Source organism: Rhinatrema bivittatum, chromosome 2 (assembly GCF_901001135.1).
Source record: "Rhinatrema bivittatum chromosome 2, aRhiBiv1.1, whole genome shotgun sequence".
Lineage (NCBI taxonomy): Eukaryota > Metazoa > Chordata > Amphibia > Gymnophiona > Rhinatrematidae > Rhinatrema > Rhinatrema bivittatum.
In genome coordinates this window covers 586,786,029-586,809,089 of record NC_042616.1, presented here as the reverse complement: position 1 = coordinate 586,809,089, position 23,061 = coordinate 586,786,029, and positions in this window count along the sequence as shown.

Here is a 23,061-nt window from a genome sequence, read left to right as displayed (position 1 = left end):
ATCTGACATATCACATCGGTTTACATTCAGGTACTGTAGGTATTTCCCTGTGCCCAGAGGGCTTACAGTCTAAGGCCTGGATTTATCAACATGCGATAAGTATCGCATGCGATAGAAAAAGGGGTGTGTTTTATGCAAATAGACAGTTTATCTCAATTTGCGCTAATACCTATGCGAAGAGCTAAGTTAGTGCAAGTTGAATAACGTTTTCACACTTTGTGATACATGCTAGATCTGTTGTATTTCCTGCATACAACACTGGGGGACCATTTTTTTCAGTGAGTGAGTGAGAGAGAGAGAGAGAGAGAGAGGCCTTTCAGGAGACATCGCAAAATGTGCTAACACCTTACCGCTCCGTAACGCAAGCTATCGCACGGCTTAACGCTACTGAAAAAGGCGTAGCTAAAATCGGCGTTACGTCTGTGCAATAGGACTTCGCAAACTGGTAAACCCAGCCCACTCCCGCCACTAACTCCTCCTCTTTTTCGGATTTGCATCGCACCCTATGATATGGTGCTATCGCATTCGTTAATGTGGCTTTTCACATGCGATAAGCCCTTAACGCATGCAAAAACGCCTTAGCGCATTTTGATAAATGAGCCCCTAAATTTGTACCTGCGGCAATGGAGGGTAAAGTGACTTCTCATCACACTCACTCTGAAAAGCCTGTTTATAGAGCCAAGTTTTTAAAATGCTTTTAAATAGTTTATAATTTCTTTGTAGTCTTATTTCCAAAGGCATACTATTCCACAAGTTAGGACCTGCTAAAGATAAAGCTCTGTCACGAACCTGTGTCATTTTTGCTGTCTTAATTTTTAATTTAATTTAATTTTAAAAACTTTTCTATACCGTCGTTTAGTAGAGCACCATCACAACGGTTTACAATTAGGCACAAATATGTTTGGTTTGGTTTCTAAATTATCCAAAAGGTGCCAGTATTATACGGTGACATAGTTCAATAATATACTCTAAATGGGGAATGGGTGTGGTTACCATTTATGATTGTTAGCGTAATCATATGTTTATACTGTCTTTCAAATATAATACTTAAATATGAGAAACAAAATAATAAAAATAAGCAACTCTGGGACTGTCAATACTTGCACCTCTGGTAGCAAAGGATACTTTTCCTTTACCCAAATTAATCATTGACTTAACCCCTCCATATCTGGCAACAGAGCAAGGCAGGACAAGAAGGATAATACAGTGTTTCATACTGACCTCACAGGCACTCTGTCTCTGCCACACCAATCAAGCAGGATTCTGTCCAGGGCATTCCCAGCAGTTTCATACAAGAGATATTGCCTTCATATATGCTACTGCTGGCAGGAACTATGACATTTGGCCACCACATCCATAAGCTGCATTAGGAAAGTGAATTATATGACACAAAATCTTTCTTACCTCACATTTTGTTCTGTTACGTACAGGGATACACCTTGCCAGGCATACTGACCAGTGTTTCTCAACCCAGTCCTGGAGGTGCTTAACCAGTCTGGTTTGCTGGATAGCCACAATGAATGTGCATGAGATAGATTTGCATGAACTGGGTTTCCAATGTATACAAATCTATCTTATGCATATTTATTTTGGAAATCCTGAAAACTAGACTGGGTAGGTGTATCTGCAGGATCTGACTGGGAACCACTTGTATAGACAGGACTTCCCACATCTCCAGCCTGAAGAGAACTGCTACCACTCATTCCTCCTGCCCATGTCCCATGTTGCTGCTCATAGTAACAACTGAACATTCTAGCAGAAACAGAGGGATTCATGTAGCTCAGGCCCTTCAGGGGACCTAGGCAGGATGCTCAGGCAATGACCACTAGAAATCTGCATTTGTTAACAAATGATATTCCAAATCAAAAATGGCTAATTTTGCTTCATTTTATTAAATCTGAAAATAATCAAAAATGGCCCCCAAAAAACAGAAAAATTGTGTTTTTATTTGCTTCAGAAAATAGTGTTAAATTATTTACAAATGCTGCATTCTATTTGCAAATAGTATGCACTATTTACTGACTGAAATAGAAATTAAATGTATGCCCTGTCCTTATCTGGTTATGGTCACAGGGGCTCACGGGGAAGCTCATGTCTTAGCACAGGCCCATGACTTCCTGGGTTCCTGCACAAGGGGGAAAGATTTAATTCTTCAAGGCCCTTAGGGTTTTCCCACACTGGCGCTCTTTCACTTATTTATTTATCTATCTATTTATCTATTTATAAAATCTTGTATTCTGCAGCTTCAAAATGAAATGTCCAGAGCACATTCCAATGCAAAGCATATATAAAACTATCTCATAAATAAAACTCACATAACTATTGTAAAATATTAAAATCCAAATACAATCAATCTTTGCTACCGCTTTCATGAGGTAACAAAGAGTCAGAGAAGTCGAATGCACTTAACTAAAGTAACCTTACTTATAGCATTTGCTATACAATATTTCTTTCTTGCTGCATGTAGCGCTATGCATTAATTCAGTTGTGCTTGATATAAAAATTGTGAATGGAACCATCATAACACCCATGCAAGGCTGCCAAAAAGTTATATAAGCCTTTAATGCTGCAGGTTACGTCATGTTTCTCCACAATGAATTTTCACGTTATAACTAGAATATTCATTTTGCACTTAAAAGTTCAAAAGGAATTGCTTCCCTTCATGCTAATTTAACTCCTCCCAGGAATACCAACAGAATGCCAATATGTAATGTTATCCAGCTAAATTTTAGCCAAATAATAAGATATCCATATAACGTTTAGCCAGTTAAGGGGGTCATTTACTAAGAGGATTGCACACTAGAAGGGACGTTTCACATTCGAAAAGTCCCTTATCCGCATGCAATACCAAATTGGGGGCGGAGTTGGGGCAGCACCAGCCCCAGAAGAGGAGGAGTCGGGGCGGCACCGGGGCTGACGCCGCGAAGACTGCGCCGACAGTAAGCACCTTTATCGCTGTCAATTTCGTCCCGAATAACTGCACCTTTTATGGTGCAGTTATTTGGTGCGACGCCAGCAGCGATCGCACCGCGGAGGTGCACTCGCTGCCAGCTATCGCAGGACTGCCCTCCCATTTCACCCCCCCCGTTTCGACCCCCGCCCCCCTTACCGCTGAATTCACTATGCCTTGCAGCATTAGTAAATCCAGCCCTAAGTGACCAAAATATTTAAAAGCATTTACCTGGATAACTTGTGAGTTATTCGGCTAAAGAACTCTGAATATAGACTTCTTTGATGTTAGGCGTTCTAGAAGCTGAGAAGCTTATGAGTTTTTGGAAGATATAAAACAATTCTGTTATTTTCTATTATCTTTTTAATATTTTATGTAACATTTTTATGTGTTTTTTCCCAATAGCTGTATAGTTATTTGCTTTGTTATGTACGTTGCTGTGAAGATTTTAAGTAGTTTCTTGTGTTTCAAGGTTTTGTAAACCTGCCTGTAGTCTAATTTGAATTGTGTGGTATATAAACAGAAGGAAAAATAAATTACTTAACTGAAGATTCAACTTGAAATGTGCTGTGGTACAGTTTGGCAGTTCTGTTATCTTCCTAACGTTAATCCTCAAAAGGACATTTTTACTTGTGTTCAATTTTTTTTTATTTTTTATTGCTTGCTACTTTTATGACAGGGGACAGGACTGGCGACAGGTTGGGTTTCTATCTCTTAAGTGCAAGTGCACCAGTGCTTTCCTTTTCATTTCTCCTTCTTGATGTATCCTAGTTTTATAATGCTTCATTTGTTTGGGTTATGGCAGGACATGTGTGAGTGTGAATTTGAAGTTTATGTCTCCTTATGTGCCTTTGCTTCAGAAGCTAAGTGAATGGTTATTGTTAACTTGCATTGCATCCTGGTATTTCTTAAAAAAAAAAAAACCCAACACAAAAATAGTATAACTAGTAAATGAGAGCATGCAGAAAATGCATGTTTTGAGCTGTGTAAGTACATTTTGGGTTATAATAATGACTTGGAATGAATCTCTAAAATGGCTTAGATGTATTAAAATAATGTCCGGTTAAATGTTATATACATATTTTTAACAGCAATACATTTTCATGTCAAAATGGCACCTGTGACTTTCCCAGCCCAATTGTGCTTTTTTTTTTTTTTTTTATGGGACTTTGCAGAAAACAGCACACGGGGGGAGTAGAAGTGGATTGTAGGGGTTCAGTTCCTGTGGAGGATTTGCATGCATATTATTGGCCTGCGTGAGTTTGCACATGAGTGAAACAGGATATTGCTGATACAGTTTCTTTCAGATTAGCAAGATAAAAGATCCCTATTGTTTCAGCTGTACCTGTCCCCATCCTCTTTCCTTTTATTGATGCAGGGTAAAAGCTGGAATGTTCTGACTTTGGGATCTATGCAATATACTTTAGCATGTAGATCAAGGCCGTATTGTGCGCACCGAAGATAATACCTTACCATGCGTGTTAAAGAGGTACAAAAAGATATTCATGTGAGTATACAAATATTTATGTGTGACTTTGCATACACATGAAGGAAGACCATATGCAAATGAGGGCTTACTAAGCTCATGCTTAATATTGCGGTATGCTTGTCCTTTGCATTGTCTATTTATTTATCTAACATTTTTCAATACCTCTTTCTCTAACAAGTCACTTAAGGCATGTACAGTCAATAACGGGACACTATTTAATACCCGCAAGGACTTGGTATTAACTTACTAATGTAAGTAAGTTTAGTGAGGGTAAGCTAAGCAGCATGATCATACTGAAACTAAGCATGCCCTTGAGAGGGCTCAGCTGATTAGAAAAAGAGGGCCTGGAAAATGAAGGCCATTGATAGAGAAGACCCTGTACAGCTGTACCCATAGTCCCGTGGGAATAAATGTATTTGACCACATTGTTATTTGGCAAAAGATATGTTTTCCATGAGCTAGACTTCTATAAGAGAAATCCAAAAAAATGAATGGTTAAAGACAATGGAGAAAAACAATGTGTTACTAGGTTTTCATTGACAGCATTTCCTAAATTATTTTAGAATTCCTACAAATAACAAGGCTAATGTTGGGAACAAGTCAGAAAAAGGATAAACGTCCCAATGAATATCCTTGAATAAAATTATCCAGCCATATGTAGCCAGAATACATGTTGGAATACTCCTGGTTAGATCCAGAGGTTATCTGGGTATCTGCTGCTGGATAACTTTAAATAGACTATAGTCAAATGATATAGCTGGTTAAGTGTCAACTGAAGAAACAAAAAGCAGTCAAGAGAGCCAGACACTAATAGAAACAAAGAAAAATGACAGCAGAAAAAATCTGTATGGCTCATTGAGTCTGCACTACAATTCCCATCATTTCCCTAGAGATCCCCTGTATTTATCCCATGCTTTCTTGAATTCAGATACTGTTTTTGTCTCCACCACCTCCACTGGGAGGATGTTCCATGCTTCCACTTCCATCTCTGTAAAGAAATATTTCTTAAGATTACTCCAGAGTATACTCCCTTTCATCCTCATCTCATAACCCCTCATTATAGATCCTCCTTTCTATTGAAAACGTCTCACCTCCTGTGCATGGAAACCTTTCTCCGATTAGTCTTAAATGTGCTACTTGCTAACTTCATGGAATGACCCCTAGTCCTTCTATTATTCAAAAGTGTAAAAAAATGATTCACATCTACTTGTTCAAGACCTCTCATATCTTAAAGACCTCTATCAGATCCCCCCCTCAGCTGTCTCTTCTCCAAGCAGAACAGCCCCAACCTCTTCATCCTTTCCTCACAGGGAAGCCGTTCCATCTCCTTTATCATTTTGGTTGCCCTTCTCTGTACCTTCTCCATCGGATCTATATCTTTTTTGAGATGCGGCAACCAGAATTGTACACAGTATTCAAGGTGTGGTCTCACCATGGAGCGATACAGAGGCATTATGACATTTTCCGTTCTATTAACCATTCCCTTCCTAATAATTCCTAACATTCTGTTTGCTTTTTTGACTGCTGCAGCACACTGAGCTGACGATTTTAAAATATTATCCACTATGATGCCTAGATCTTTTTCCTGGATGGTAGTTCCTAATTTGAAACCTAACATCATGTAACTACAGCAAGGGTTATTTTTCCCTATATGCATCACCTTGCACTTGTCCACATTAAATTTCATCTGCTATTTGGATGCCCAATCTTCCAGTCTTGCAAGGTCCTCCTGTAATGTATCACAATTCGCTTGTGATTTAACTACTCTGAATAATTTTGTATCATCCCACTGGGCCTGTCCCATTTTGTAGTACCCTTCAGGTACTGGCCTGTGTTGCCTATGGACACATCTGACCCAGGGAGGAAGTGAATGAAGGGTTCGGAAGGAAGTAGAGTGAGGATGAGGAGAAAACCAAGAGAATTAATGGTTTGGGGTGGGGACCTTGCCAAGGAGGACAAGGATCACCCAGAGCAGAAAGGAGGAGGGAGGGTAGAGAGGGGGAGCTCAATTCTATCTACCCTCCTTCTTAACTGGGTGACCCTACATCCGCAGCCTCCAGCAGCTCACAGTTAGCCTTTGTCCTACAGTGCTTATTGTGCTCTGCTAGAATTAAAATGGCTGAGAGTTGAGCTCTGCAAGAGGCTTGAGGTGAAGGATCAATGGGATTAGTAAGCGGAAAAGTGTTTGGGCATCTATGTTGGGCATGAGTGTGTGCATTTAGGAGAGTCTTCATTCTCTGCATTCTCCCCAGCTACACAGTTGCAATTCCTTAGGGGCTACAAAGGTCCACATGTAATTTTCTTCTCTCCTTCCCTAAACATTCAAGTACAGGTCTCCTTATCATGCCACTTCCCTCTGCTTAGGGGAGCAGAAAGCTACTGGTGTGCTTGGTGTGTTCATCGGTCTCCTTGGACATGGATGTGTAGCCTGGTAATGGACTGCATGATCTTCTCTTGTCCACCTTTGGTATGTAATACAGGCATCTATAGCTATTTCTATATGAATTCCTCTCTCTCTACCCACCACACCCAAGCCTCTCAGCTACCCTCCTTCTTCCCCTTTAAGTAGTTAATTGTAAGACTGCCACACTACCCTGGGACTTAAGCACCACCTGCTTGCAATCCCTGGGCAAAGGGTTGGGGATCTGACCTTCCAGTCCACTTACTGGCTGGCTGGGTTTGTAGCCCAGGTTATTTTGGGATTCCAGTGATTTCTCATGGTCTGAAGCTTGTGAGACCCCTGGGAATTGCTTGGGGAGAGGGCATGGTGACCCTCTCCCTGGGGGGGGGGGGATGAACAGAGGGAAGACCCTCCCCACTGTGACCTTCCTAGAAAACAGAAGAATGGTGAGGAGCCACTGCAGCATCTTCTTGTTTTTCAGACATGTTTTTGGAAAGACAGTTTGGTTAGAAGACTTGGGAGTAAGACTTTAGATGTACCTTCCTCCTTCCCTGACCGAGGAACATCGACAACTGTGTGTTCCAGGGGATCCCTTGCCAACTTGGGATAAGGGAGAGAGATTGTGAGACACATTGGAAAACTGTCAGTAAGATCTATATTTCTTTACATGCAAAGATCCCCACTTGTAAGCCTTGGCAGAAAGCCACATTCAGCTAAACACATTGTTCTGCATGCACTTCAACACACATTCTCTGCGGGCCAAAGTTAAAGGCGATGCAGCAAGGATTTTTGCATGTAGAAAATGCGTTTCCAAATGGCAGTATTGTTTAGTGCCCTCACAGGGAAATCCCATGCCAATGGGATAATAAACATTACTCTGTGATGCAGCGTAATCTGGGCAGCGGACCTTAATTTGAGCTTGAAAGTTAACCCTTGGTTACAGCTGGAGATAAGTTGGCAGCTCTATTTTTAAAAAGTCAAAAAGATAACAGAGACATAGAAAATAGTCTAACACAGTGCGGGCAGCTGCCCCCATTTACCCAGATAATAACTAGCTTCTCCGAGTAACTGGCAGAAGCTACCACTTACATACATAGCCTGGCAGGGATACCTCCACCCTCTTTCCTAATAAAAATGGCCATTGCACCTTTGCCAGTATACAATATCTTACTATTTATAAACTCGGGATGCATTAACATATTATTAGCTTACTGTTTCAGGAGTTTACCCTAAATAATATTGGCGTTACAAAATGTGCAATGAAAACCTTTTTTATTAGCAGCAAGATTATTGCATCAGCCTGTTGGGAGTCTTGACCCCTGGGAAAGACCAAAGAATTGAGACTCTCAGTGCAGAGGTACTTTTAGCACTGGAGGGGTTTTTCTGAACAAACAAGAAAAGGCAACTTGTGAAACACTATTGACAAAGGCCTACCAAAGAAAGGCGAGGCACACACAGTTGGCAAAATAAAAAAGATGTCTTTAAAAACTATTTACAATATAAAATCTTAAAATCAAATAAATAGGACAGGGGTGGGAAAAACTAGGGACCAAAACTATTTACAAAAAGAGAAAAAGGTCCAGGGCAATAGGGAGGCCAGAGACCACAGATTTAGGGCCTCGCCGAAAAAAAGCCCATGCACCAAGCCAAGGCCAGCAGAATCATGCCATGATGCCGCTGGACTGTGGCTAGGCGCCGGACTTCTTGGTTGAGTCCACCAAGGGCAGCTTTCACTGTCCTCAGCCGTTCCTTCATTAGATGTGTGGCCTGAGCAAACTGCTGCTGAGAAACAGGCTTAGCGCCTAGAGTGGGTCTTCCAGATGCTGAGCCTAGTTCTCCAACCAGGCCAGCAGTTGATGGAGGAAGAAACTGAGGGTGATGGGGGTCTCCCTTGGGCAACAAAGGCTGGCCACTTGGGTCTCGGCATCCCTGTTACCCCAGTCCAAAAGGGGAGGAGGCCCTACTTAGAAGGGGGGGGGGGGCGGTGCTGTGGCCCATGGTGAGCCTCTGTGAGGGGTTAGACCCCCACTGCTGGTACCTCTCCTACTAGTGGCTGGGGTGGAGGAGGAGGAGCAGCCTCTCCTCCCCAGAGGTGGCAGCTGCATCAGCTGGGGATGGGGCTGGGTCATCGCCGGCGGCCTCCTCCTCGACAGCTTGCTCCTCCTCCTCCTCCTTCATTTCCTCTGGCGCTGGGTTGTCATCTATGAGGAGAATAGCAATAGTGTCATGTGCTTTCATTTTGTTAGAGAGTATTGCTCTAGTTGGGAAGGTGCAGGGCAAGGGAAAAGATACTATGTATGAGGCTATGATATCCTAAATGTGAGAGACATATCTTTGGATATTGAAAATTCCTATTTCAGCTGGTTGTTGTTTGATGCTGCCTTGTATGTGCAATGGGCTGTGTGTTAGACTTTTTGACAGGGTTTGAACTGATGGGTAGTGATCTAAATAGCAAGGCATCTAGGGCTATCAGGCTGTACATACCATTTGTGAATGATTGGGCCCATATCACTTGCATGCAAATAAATGTTTGCGTGTTTGCGAAGAATCAGAAGGTACCCCAGCTAGTCCAGAGGGGACCTTTCAATGAACACCTCATGACAGCAGTATCTGTGACCCTGGGAGCATTCTTGATGTGTGCATGCATGTAGGGATGTGAATCGTTTTTCAACGATTAAAATTATCGTCCGATAATGTTTATATCGTCTTAAATCGTTATAGAACACGATACAATAGAAATTCTAACGATTTATCGTTAAAAATCGTTAAATCGTGTTAGTGCGCACTAACTCGAGTTAGTGCGCACTAACTCCCCGTTAGTGCGCACTAACTCGATTTAGTGCGCACTAACTGAAAATGATACAAATAAACACTTTCCAGGTCACTGAAGGTCAGTTAGGAATGAATATGTGTTCCTATTGGCTGGCTGCCCTCTTATCTATTGATGTTACCACTGAGGTGATGGTTGGGGGTATGGGAAATGGAACTGGAAACTAACGAACACCAACAGAAAATGAAACAAAGTGTTCACACTTCCCAGGTCAGTAAAGGTCACTTAGGAATGAATATGTATGTATGTATTCCTATTGGCTGGCTGTGCTCTTATCTATTGATGTTACCAATATGGTTGGGGGGATGTGAAATGGAAACAGTTGGAAGCTTGACAAAAAAAGTAATGTAATGATCAGCACTCACCTGACTAGAACTTGTTTGTTTATTATTTTTGTTAGCAGGCACCTGAAATGCTAGTGCATGTTGAATTTGCCAATCACTGTGCATTTTAGAAAGGTGGTCCTGGCTGGAACTGTACACAGTTCAAATATATGTAATTGATTGTTGGTAAGTGTATTTTTTAAGTAGCCACACTGGCACCAGTATGTTTACTTTTCCTCCTACTTAACTCACTAGCTCAGCTTTGTAAGAAGGGCTTCTCTGCTTGTGTGTTGTTTTTGTTTGGTGTGAGGAGAGCAGAAACATCAGATCTTTATTCAATCTACTACAGTCATCTCTTACAGTGCCCTATCCCTATTAATACCAGGAGTGTTGTGATCTTCCTGCACACAGTGCCCTAACCCTGATACCAGTCTGAGACAGCTCCCTCCCTGCATTACTAGTGAGAGGCTGGCTTCACAGACAGGGGGGAGCTGCCTGACCCTCACTCCTGACTTCCCCCATGTCCCAGCTAGTGAATGGTGTGTGGGTGAGGGGGGGGGGGAGGATGGTGAAGTCTGAGACAGCTCCCTCCTGCATTACTAGTGAGAGGCTGGCTTCACAGACAGGGGGGAGCTGCCTGACCCTCACTCCTGACTTCCCCCATGTCCCAGCTAGTGAATGGTGTGTGGGTGAGGGGGGGGGGGGAGGATGGTGAAGTCTGAGACAGCTCCCTCCCTGCATTACTAGTGAGAGGCTGGCTTCACAGACAGGGGGGAGCTGCCTGACCCTCACTCCTGACTTCCCCCATGTCCCAGCTAGTGAATGGTGTGTGGGTGAGGGGGGGGGGAGGATGGTGAAGTCTGAGACAGCTCCCTCCCTGCATTACTAGTGAGAGGCTGGCTTCACAGACAGGGGGGAGCTGCCTGACCCTCACTCCTGACTTCCCCCATGTCCCAGCTAGTGAATGGTGTGTGGGTGAGGGGGGGGGGGGGGAGGATGGTGAAGTCTGAGACAGCTCCCTCCCTGCATTACTAGTGAGAGGCTGGCTTCACAGACAGGGGGGAGCTGCCTGACCCTCACTCCTGACTTCCCCCATGTCCCAGCTAGTGAATGGTGTGTGGGTGAGGGGGGGGGGGGGGAGGATGGTGAAGTCTGAGACAGCTCCCTCCCTGCATTACTAGTGAGAGGCTGGCTTCACAGACAGGGGGGAGCTGCCTGACCCTCACTCCTGACTTCCCCCATGTCCCAGCTAGTGAATGGTGTGTGGGTGAGGGGGGGGGGGGGGGGAGGATGGTGAAGTCTGAGACAGCTCCCTCCCTGCATTACTAGTGAGAGGCTGGCTTCGCAGACAGGGGGGAGCTGCCTGACCCTCACTCCTGACTTCCCCCATGTCCCAGCTAGTGAATGGTGTGTGGGTGAGGGGGGGGGGAGGATGGTGAAGTCTGAGACAGCTCCCTCCCTGCATTACTAGTGAGAGGCTGGCTTCACAGACAGGGGGGAGCTGCCTGACCCTCACTCCTGACTTCCCCCATGTCCCAGCTAGTGAATGGTGTGTGGGTAAGGGGGGGGGGGGGAGGATGGTGAAGTCTGAGACAGCTCCCTCCCTGCATTACTAGTGAGAGGCTGGCTTCACAGACAGGGGGGAGCTGCCTGACCCTCACTCCTCCGGGGTATTGTGATCTTCCTGCACACAGTGCCCTATCCCTGATACCAGGGGTGTTGTGATCTTCCTGCATGCAGTGCCCTATCCCTATTAATACCAGGAGTGTTGTGATCTTCCTGCATGCAGTGCCCTATCCCTATTAATACCAGGAGTGTTGTGATCTTCCTGCATGCAGTGCCCTATCCCTGATACCGGGATGTGTGCAAGAAGATCACAACACCCCCGGTATCAGGAATAGGGCACTGTGTGCAGGAAGATCACAACACCCCCAGTATCAGGAATAGGGCACTGTGTGCAGGAAGATCACAACACCCCTGGTATTAGGGATAGGGCACTGTGTGCAGGAAGATCACAACACTCCTGGTATTAATAGGGATAGGGCACTGTGTGCAGGAAGATCACAATACCCCTGGTATCAGGGTTAGGGCACAAGTTCTAGTCACATTGACTGATCACATTACTTGTTTTGTCAAGCTACCAACTGTTTCCATTTCCCATCCCCCATATACTGTCAGTAGGAAACTTGGTAACATGAATAAATAAGAGGGCAGCCAATAGGAATACATATTCATTCCTAAACTGACCTTAACTGACCTGAAAAGTGTCAAATTGTATCATTTTCAGTTAGTGCGCACTAACTCCCAGTTAGGGCGCACTAACTCCCGTTAGTGCGCACTAATCGGAAAAAACGATTTTTAACGATTTTTTAACTAAAAAATCGTGCCTAAGACGATTTTCTTGCCCTGCCACACGATTTCTATCGTTAAGACGATATGGAAAACGATTCACATCCCTACATGCATGTGTGTGTGTGTGTGCATGAATGAGGATTTTGGTAAGCTGAAAGCAGAGGCAGGTCATGCAAACCAGTAGGCCCATGTAGAGTACTAAGAACCATGCAACAGGCCCTAATACACCACCCAAGTAAATATGTTTGCCTATTATATATGTATATTAAAAAATGTAGCACTCAGGTGCTATATTTTAGACTATTTTGGTACCCTAGTACACCCCCACATGTACTCCCTATCCACCCCAACCCCTACTGGCCCACCACATGCACCCCTACCCACCCCTAGCCATTCTGGACACCAACGTGCACCCCATACCTACCCCAGCCCCTATTGGCTCCCCACATGTACCCCTACCAACCCCCAATCCCTACTGGAACAACCCATGTACCCCTACCAATCCCCAACTTCTACTCGCCCTCACACATGCACCCCTTACCCACCCCTGCCCCTTCTTTTCTCACCACATGCATCTTCTACACACCCCAGCCCCTACTGCCCCCCCCCCCCCCAACATCTACCACTTACCCCATGTGGATAGGAGGCTCCTCTATTAAGTGCAGCCTGGAGTTCCTCCCAGACCAGCCTGCTTCTCCGCGGGGTTGGGCCTCTCACCAGCAGGCAGAAAAAGACTTTTTTCATTGGCTACTGCCAGGGACACCAAGCAGGCAATGTCCCTATTGGTAAAATTGGACTGGCACGCTGCTGGAGGCATCTTGTGTTCCAGGACACCCGAGAAGATTAGGAAGTTCCACTCTTACGGAAGTGTGTATGCACATACTTGTATTTGAAGATACATACGTGAGCACGTGCTTGCACATGTACACGAACAATCGACCATGTCTATATACGTTCATTTTGGAAAGTGTACACAGACTTGCGCACACGTTACACAATGTCCTCTTTTGTGCAAGCGCACACATGTACACACATTCAAGGGCGTGATTGCACATATTTTAGTTACCACCTATTTAAATAAACCACTTTGAATATTGATCTAATTAACTTTAAAGTTTTTTATGTTCTCAAAATATCATCTTGTCTATTTAACTCTTTCATACTCTGGTCTTATTCCTATTTCAGTTCTCTTTTTATGTCTTAATAGATTCTATTTTGCCATGATTTTGCACTTTTTGGGAATATCAACTTTGTATTTTTTTTTATTTTAGCCACACATTTAGTTTATTCTTTTGCTTACGCACAAGTACCACTTCCACTTAGCTAACTCACAAATGAATTTGAGATGCATTGTATCTGTGCGTCACTCACAGTTTAAGTAAATTAATTTCTTGGAAAGTTAATGAAGACTGATTTTCTCCCCCTCCCTCTTTCTTTTTCCCACCATCTTCCCATTGTCACCTCCCAGCCCTACCATTCCCTTACTTTCACTTCTCCGCTGACACTGCCCGAGCCCCCCTCCTTCCCATCCCCAGCTGATATCTCCCGCCCCCTGCTAATGCTGCCAAGCCACACCCTCGTCCAACTCCTGATTCTGCAGAGCCCTGCCCCTCCATCCCACCTCAATCAATGGCTTCAGGGGATTGACCTGTAACAAGTTAATTTTGCAGCTTGATGGTGTTTATTGACTTCCTGTGACTCTTGCAGAGATAAATGCCAGCAACAGTGCTAGCCTTGTACTGTCAGTGCTCCTCTAAAGTAATGGCTGCTGGAAAGGTCTCTTGATAACAAATTGCATTTTAATTGCCAATCATTAGTCTGCAGTCTAGGTAAACATGTATTCTTGATACATTGTGTGCTTCAGGGGGAATCCCTTAATGAAATCATGTGTGATAATTCAGTGGGGTTTCAGTCCAGCTGTGTCAGTATTTGATTCAGATGACTTTTACTCTGGTTTCTGAATTAAGAATTACTACTATGTTTGTACCTGGAGGGACCCATAAAAACCAGAGTCAGTGAATCATGCAGATTGAAAGTGTGTGTCATGACAGCCGCCTAAATAAACACATGCATTCAACCTGAAGATATCTCTGCTCCTAGAGAGTCTATTCAAGGAACTGGCTGTTGATACTAACCTAGAATAAAGGTCATAGCGGTGGCTTATTATAATGGCAACAGGGGACTGTTAATTGGAGGAAAAGGACAAGAATCTTAATTTACACTTCTATTGTAAAGAAATGGTTTATAAGCTGAATTAAGATGCATTCAGAACTGGTTTTCTGGGAGATCAGGGGTCTATCTGCCTGTATGGCATTGTGACTTTTTTGTAGAATCACATCAGAGAGAAATACAAATTTCAGAATTAGATCAAATCACCAAAAGGTTAATTCAGATCAAATAACAGTAAATATGAAATAGATGAAAAAGTCAAATATCTATTGCATAACTATTTATTTCTATTATCAGGCTACATAGAAATGCAGATAATTACTGAATTGTTGCACAGAACATAAACATCCAAAGAGTTCTCTCTGTCTACAACTTTCCATAATAGTGAAGCAGATATCTCTTTGAGCAATGACAGCATTTTAAGAAATATCACTTAGGACCTGATTTATCAAGATTTCTTGCTTCCCATAGTCACAAAATGGTAGAAAAGCCTTAGAGACGAGAGTCAGATCTTTAATGGGACCACCATGAATTGCTTCTGCTTTGATCTAAATGGTCAGTGGAGTCAGACTCCTGCTTCTCAGACTCACTGAAACTAGTAGTTGGTGCAACCTCGTCTCAGAAAACAAAACAAGAGTCTTTGCCTTTTACAACAGGCCCAAAACAAGCCCGACTCCATTCACAAAGAGATAATGTTACCAACTGCCACTTACTGCTGTGGGAGTAGCTCTCTTTTCCTTCTCCTTTTCCATCTTGTCTGGCTATCCCTTCTCTGCCATCATCACAGGAATGAATCCAGTGGGTGTGATGAGCATGTGTGGGAATGGACACCATTCGACTTGTGACTGCCAGGCCATAAGGTTTGGGTGATGGTCACTAGGAAATGTAGTCCTGCTGTCCTCCTCTTTCCTCAGAAAAGGGGAGACTGGGAATGCTTTAAAACTAGGGATGTGAATCGTTTTAGGACGATTACAATTATCGTCCGATAATTTTAATATCGTCTTAAACCGTTATGGAACACAATACAATAGAGATTCTAACGATTTATCGTTATAAATCGTTAGAATCGTGAGCCGGCACACTAAAACCCCCTAAAACCCACCCCCGACCCTTTAAATTAAATCCCCCACCCTCCCGAACCCCCCCCAAATGAGTTAAATAACCTGCGGGTCTAGCGGTGGTCCGGAACGGCAGCGGTCCGGAACGGGCTCCTGCTCCTGAATCTTGTTGTCTTCAGCCGGCGCCATTTTCCAAAATGGCGGCGAAAAATGGTGGCGGCCATAGACGAACACGATTGGACGGCAGGAAGTCCTTCCGGACCCCCGCTGGACTTTTGGCAAGTCTCGTGGGGGTCAGGAGGCCCCCCACAAGCTGGCCAAAAGTTCCTGGAGGTCCAGCGGGGGTCAGGGAGCGATTTCCCGCCGCGAATCGTTTTCGTACGGAAAATGGCGCCGGCAGGAGATTGACTGCAGGAGGTTGTTCAGCGAGGCGCCGGAACCCTCGCTGAACGACCTCCTGCAGTCGATCTCCTGCCGGCGCCATTTTCCGTACGGAAAATGGCGCTGGCCATACGCGTATGGCCGGCGCCATTTTCCGTACGAAAACGATTCGCGGCGGGAAATCGCTCCCTGACCCCCGCTGGACCTCCAGGAACTTTTGGCCAGCTTGTGGGGGGCCTCCTGACCCCCACGAGACTTGCCAAAAGTCCAGCGGGGGTCCGGAAGGACCTCCTGCCGTCCAATCGTGTTCGTCTATGGCCGCCGCCATTTTTCGGCGCCATTTTGGAAAATGGCGCCGGCTGAAGACAACAAGATTCAGGAGCAGGAGCCCGTTCCGGACCGCTGCCGTTCCGGACCGCCGCTGGACCCGCAGGTTATTTAACTCATTTGGGGGGGGGGTTCGGGAGGGTGGGGGATTTAATTTAAAGGGTCGGGGGTGGGTTTTAGGGGGTTTTAATGTGCCGGTTTTGCAATTTTTTGATTTTTTGATTTTTCACGATTTTTCACGATTTTTCACGATATTTTACCCCCCCAAACGGCAACAATACGATTCCCTCCCCCTCCCAGCCGAAATCGATCGTTAAGACGATCGAGGACACGATTCACATCCCTATTTAAAACATTGTTTCATGTGGAGGGAGAAAGCATTGTGATTGACTGACATGTTGTATATAACTGTAGACTGCTGAGATGGCTGCTGATGCTGCTCTGGGCTAGCAATGAGACTGACGAGCCCAAGAAATTGCAACCTGCAGCAGGAAAGTATCCTGCAAATCTTTCTGAAAACAAGCCCAATTCTGCTTATAAGAGGAATTGGCAAATCTTCTGAGAGAAGTGATGAAGCGGCATGCAAAGTCGTAGACTAGGGAAAGCTAATATAGTATTTCTCAGTTTTGATTAAAAAGGACCATTAAAAGGGGCTCCTCAGTGAGCTAAAAGCTGCTGTGACATACACAAGGGGTTTCTGTAGTACTTGGTCTATTGTATGTAAGGGAAGATGTAAGTTTTAAAAATGAGACAATAAATACTTTTGGCCACAGATGATGGCCACTTGGTAAGAATGATCAATAGCATAAAGAGAAACTTTGCAAATATGGATTTAAAAAAAACAAGTAAATCAAACGGGTCTCTTCTGCAGCAACTTCAGGGTTGTGGAAGGGACCTTGGACTCCTGGCTGGCAACACCTGTGGAGGTTAGAGCTGGGGCAGTGATAGGTGAAAGCCTGGTCAATCTAGCAATGGTGGCCCTGGATGATATCAATCTCTTCTCCAGCCTCGATTTTGAGGTTCATCTCCATTGTCCATCAATAAATTTCAATTGGAGAAGAGGGATCTGGCAGGGCAAAGCAAAGGTGTGCCTGCCACCAGGGAAGAGTATGGGGTCTTCTTTCTGATTTCATTGCTGAGATGGGAGAATGAAGATCTTGGGATCATGTCTGGAGCCTTTGTGTTGCCAGAGGGGGGACAGCGATGAAGCTGTTGAGGAAGAACATGCAATGCTGGAGAAAATCAGCAAATTTAGTTCCTGAACAAAGATCTTGATCCCAGTTCGATTACCAGATGCAGGTCCTTTCCAGTTTAGAAGGGCAGGCAAGCTGGTGACATTAGATGAAATCATTACGACTTCGGCATTTTGTCTGGTTCTATATCTCAGCTGTGCTCCTTTACCTCTCAGGCCTCTTTCGAGTCCCTGTCACCAAAGGAAAGGCTGGACTCTCATATTACTCAGTTAATTCTATTTCCTCCTTTTGAAAAGAGTTCCTGATTGAAAAGAGTCAGCCAGAAATTCCCCAGAGGGAAGAGTTGTCTTTAAAGTAGGTAGCCGGGAAGACACAAGGGAGTAGGGTTCCTGTTCCTTGAACTCACCTGTTTGAGAGGATACTTTTTATTGCTGCTCAAAGTGACTCAGGTCTTGTTTTCGTGCTGTTTTGTTGCTATTTGGTGCACTAGCCCTTAGAGTATCAATTTGGACTTTGTTTTTCCTGCTATGGGTGCCAGGAAAGAACTTTGATTTTGAACAACAGAGTTGAAGTTCATATGCTGACTTACTGGGCATAGCCATCTATATTCAGTAGTGTGGCCACACCACTGAATATCCCAACAGAGTTAGCCAGATACGTCTATCCAGGTAACATGTAATCCAGCCAGTGACTGAATATGGCCCTCTTACATCAAAAATAAGGCCTCATATTACATCTGACACCCATTATTCAAAGGTTAAAGCAAAGACCTACACTTTACTATGCTTACGAAAACTCAGAGGCTTTATTTTTAATCCAAGAATGTGAGGATTCCAGGTCTGAAAAAAAGGTCACACAGTCTTGACTTTCAGTTTTTATTTCAGGAACTCCAATTATCTGACTGTTTCTCCTTTTTCTGTTTCCTGCATCATCCTGTCTTTTCGTTATGTTTTGCACCCTCTTTTCCAAGATTTTAGATTTTCTACTTTGACAATTGGCAGCCATTTCTGTGTCCTCTACCTGAGGTTCCATCCCTTTAGTTTGATCACAAACTGTAGCAGGAATTTGAGTAATTGTATCCGATTTTCCTTCTAGATGAATACCCACTTTTATTTTCTCAGATAATTTGATTCTTACATATTTTATCATTTCATAAGCATCTGCTGATGTTGATGTCTCTGAAGCTTCTGAGGAGGAGCGGGCTACAATCTGCTCAGGCTTTGCCAGTGCTGATTTGTGATATCTTCTTCTATTTGTTGATTAGCCCAAAAATGCAGGTAAGGATGTCTTCCTGATTTCACTGGACAATGCTAAGGAAAAATCTGCCAAAATCAGTGTTTCAAAGCAAAATAGGAGAGACTGGGAGCTCAAGAGAAATGCTGACATCTAGCTCACAGCATAAGAACATAAGAAATTGCCATGCTGGGTTAGACCAAGGGTCCATCAAGCCCAGCATCCTGTTTCCAAACAGAGGCCAAAACCAGGCTACAAGAACCTGGCAATTACCCAAACACTAAGAAGATCCCACACTACTGATGCAATTAATAGCAATGGCTATTCCCTAAGTAAACTTGATTAATAGCCGTTAATGGACTTCTCCTCCAAGAACAGGAAGTCCCCAAATATATTTTTGAAAGCTTTAAAACATTCATAATAGTGACAACATATGTACTTTTAAGACAGGAAATACTTAGCAAGCCCAATATTTGGCGATTATTTGCCTCTTGAAAGCCAAATTACCAAAGCAAAATTGAGATTTTGAGTCAAAAATTAAAATTGCAAAGAGATCCAAAATGAATGTGTCAAGGATTGCTCAGATTTAAGCCCGCTTGTCCATAGTAGGGACATGTAATTTAGCTCTGTTAGTTACAAGTGTTTTCTAGTAACAAGAATGGCACCCTTCTCTGTTTGAAAATGTCTCTGCAGCCATACTAAGATTTTGAGTTGTTATGTTTTCACAGTGATCAAATAAAATAATTTTAAACAGCTGCATATCCTGCAGGGTGTAAAGATCACTGGAATTTATAAATAAAGAGAGAGTGCATAAGGTATTAGGCCTATTATAATGCATGTTGGATGTGTGCTTTGCCATAAAGTCTAGAGTAGACTGAATTACAATTACAATATAGTAAACCTCCCATATTAAAAGATAGCTAACTGTCAGCACTCAAAACAGTAAAAATCCTAACAAATGAAAAGGCAATGCAGCAGATATTATACCAGGATTTAAAGACCAATATACCCCTATTAGGAAAACAGTACAAGTCAGGCTGCTATAGATACCTACACAGAAATTACAAACTAGCAGAATACTTCACCTCAGTCACACATGCAGAACACAGATGGACCTGACCATATACAGAATAAAGAGACCACAAACTATAAATGGAAATGCACAGACAAAAAATGAACTGGAAACCACAACAAGCCAGACTGTATGCTGCACAAAAATGGAAAAATAGAAATTTTCTTCAAAACAATAAAATCAAAGAATATAAAACATCATAATAAGAACATACTGGTAAAAGGAATATGTATTTCAAAACCAGCTGATGAACAGAATAACAGCCAATAATTTAAAAGTCATACAGAAATTATAAAAAAATTCCCAAACATCAATATATTTAAAAATATCAAAATCAAATAACACCTAATTAAAACTAATAAAGATAAAAAATCCCCACTTCCCAAACCTGGGAACTTTAGATTTTCAGTCGGGGGGGGGGGGGGGGGGCAGCGAGGGAGAGCTTTCTCCTTTTATATATGCAATCACACACATTCATTCTTTCTCTCTCATACACACACAGATATTCTTATACATGCTCTTTCACACACACATGCTCTCATATATGCTCTTTCACACATATACATAGATGCGCTCATATATGCATGCTTACACACTGCTTTCACATAATGGGGTGGGGAGAGAGAGAGAGAGAGAGAGAGAACCTAGCTAAAGGTAAAATAAAAATTTTGGGAGGGGTTAGAGTAGGGCTAGAGGGAGGAAAGGTTAGGGGAAGGGGTGGGAAGGTCAGGTTAGGGGGGGGGGGAATGGGTAAAGGCAGCATGGCTCGGTGCGTGCAAGGTGCACAATTGTGCACCCCCCTTGCACATGTCAACCCCTGATTTTATAACTTGCGCGCACAAGTTATAAAATCGGGTGTACATGTATATTAAAAGTTTAAAAAAGGTTTAAACAAGTTCCTGGAACAAAAATCTATAATCCATTATTAAAATGGACTTGAGGATATCTACTGCTTATTCCTGGGATAAGCAGCATGGAATCTATTGACCTTTTGGGATTATGCCAGGTACTTGTGACTTGGAAATAGGGCACTGGACATAATGGACCTTTAGATTCATCCAGTATGGCAGAACTTATGTTCTTATGTTGTCTCAGTCATTTATGTTTCCCATTTATTTCCATGGTTCATTTAAGCCTATGGTACTGTACAGCTGAAAAACAAAACAACTGGTAACTATAGCAACTAGCTCCTGCCTGTGTGATCTCAATGCCTTTTCAGAGCCTTGTAAGAGCAAAGGCAGGAGAAGTTGGCAAGGGGACTAGCCAGATGACAATTCAGGGTACAGCATCTTTTTAATTAGCTTATCACTGTTATCTGGATCAAATAACGCAGACATCCTTCAACTGTAGAGTCAGAGCATTTCCAAGAAGCTCTGTATTTCCTCTCTAGCTCTTCACAGAGAAAAATGTGCTACTAGAAAATCTCACAGAGTAAAAATTATGTTATTTATGAATTTGTCTATTTATTTATGACATTTATAAATCACTTCCCAGTTTTTACAATAAAAGCTTCCAAAGTGATATACAAAACAAATAACATAATAAAAAATTATAATAAAATTATTTAAAAATTATTAAAACCAGACAATACATCCTCCAAACACTGGAAAGAGCTAACAAAGCTTACAAAGCCAATTCTAAAATTACCATAAACCAGAAGTAGCATTCCAGGAGCTGACTCATCTTGAAATTGCTGATAATAGCACAAAGGAAATCATACCTGGGACATCATCAGCCAAGTTTTTACTTGGCAATGAAATCACATAAGATCTTTCTCTTCCCTAATCAGTGGAGAACGTTCATTCTGAATCTTAGGATTGTCAAAGAGAAAGATCTAATTTGACATGCCGAAAGGTTTTGTCAGATAAAGCTGTAGTTGGCATCTATATTGTGTGCGTACATTTCTGGCCAATGATTTCCAGTGTAATCTCTACTCCATATGAGGAGGACAATTTCCAAGCATGATATTACAAGCCACTACAAGAAGCTTAAATTTACAGTACAATTCACTGGCAACCAATGTAATTTCAGGAGAAGGGAATGCAGCTGATTCTTGTCTACTCCTACCCATAACAATTCTTGTAGCCATATTTTGTACTATTTGGAGCTTCTGAATCATAACATCATGAAGGCCCCAATAGATCGCATTGCAGTAATCAATAACTGCTATAACCAGAGTATTATAAAAACATTTTTAAAAAGCGTATGAACTATAGGATTTGGCACTGGTAGAGGGCTATTTCTGTTCTTCTCTGTATTGCAGTGGTTTTACATACTTACTGTGCCAGAAAGAGAGGCAGTGCACTACTGCTGACTTTGATTTTTTTCTTCACTGGGAGAGAGTCATGATAAGAGACAGTATGAAGATTGCAATTGTGGCAGTGTAATCGTCTCTGTTTCTATGGATACCAGTGAGTTGAGCAGCTCATGCTCAGAGTCTGAAGAGAAGAGTGCTACCAGGCTGCCATCTTTTTTTCTATTAGTGTGTAACTGGGTTTTTTTGTGTGTAGTGTCAGCACTACTGCATAAGGAACAGCACACAAATACTGTATCTGTGTGTGACGCTGTTCTCCATACAGTGAGTAGTACTATGCGTAGCAGTACAGTTAAACTATCAATACATTAATTTTCAGTATCTAAACCTCTAGTAGGCAGTGCATATCAACAAATACTATCATGTCGGGAAAAGAGAGAGAAGGGGATGTTGGCAGGGTTGGCAGTTATGGTTGGAGCAACAATAAAATAAGCAGTCCCCCCTAAAGAGAGGGACTCTCTTTAGGTCCTGAATGGCAGGAGAGGAAGATAGCTCAACACACAAATTGAAATTTGTGGTGCATGTGCTACCATCTCCTGTTTTTCTCCTTCTTGTTTTGGAATTGAGGTAAAAAGTGTGCGAGTCATCCAAAATTGGAATTAGAAGGGCAGGGGTAGCAGACGTGAAACACCCCAAACGAGCTCCTCTTTGGTTCCTTCTTCTGAGGCAGTGAAGATAGTATTTGCACCAACTGATTCAAAGGAAGAGGTACAAGAGGTAGGCAGCATTTAAAAATATAACAGGGTAGGCAGTGAGGTTTTCCCTAAGGTTGGGGCCCAACAATGATGAGAATCCATTCCTGAAGAATCTGATAGAGGTGCAGGAAAATAGCAGGGCATTTCCATAGAAATGTGAAAGTGGGTCAGCTTCTCCATGAGAAGCAGGAATAATTCAGGATTCCTCACAAGCATCTGAATCAAGATGTTGGCACCTGCTGGCAACTATATAATGTTGTAGAGATTAGTGGAG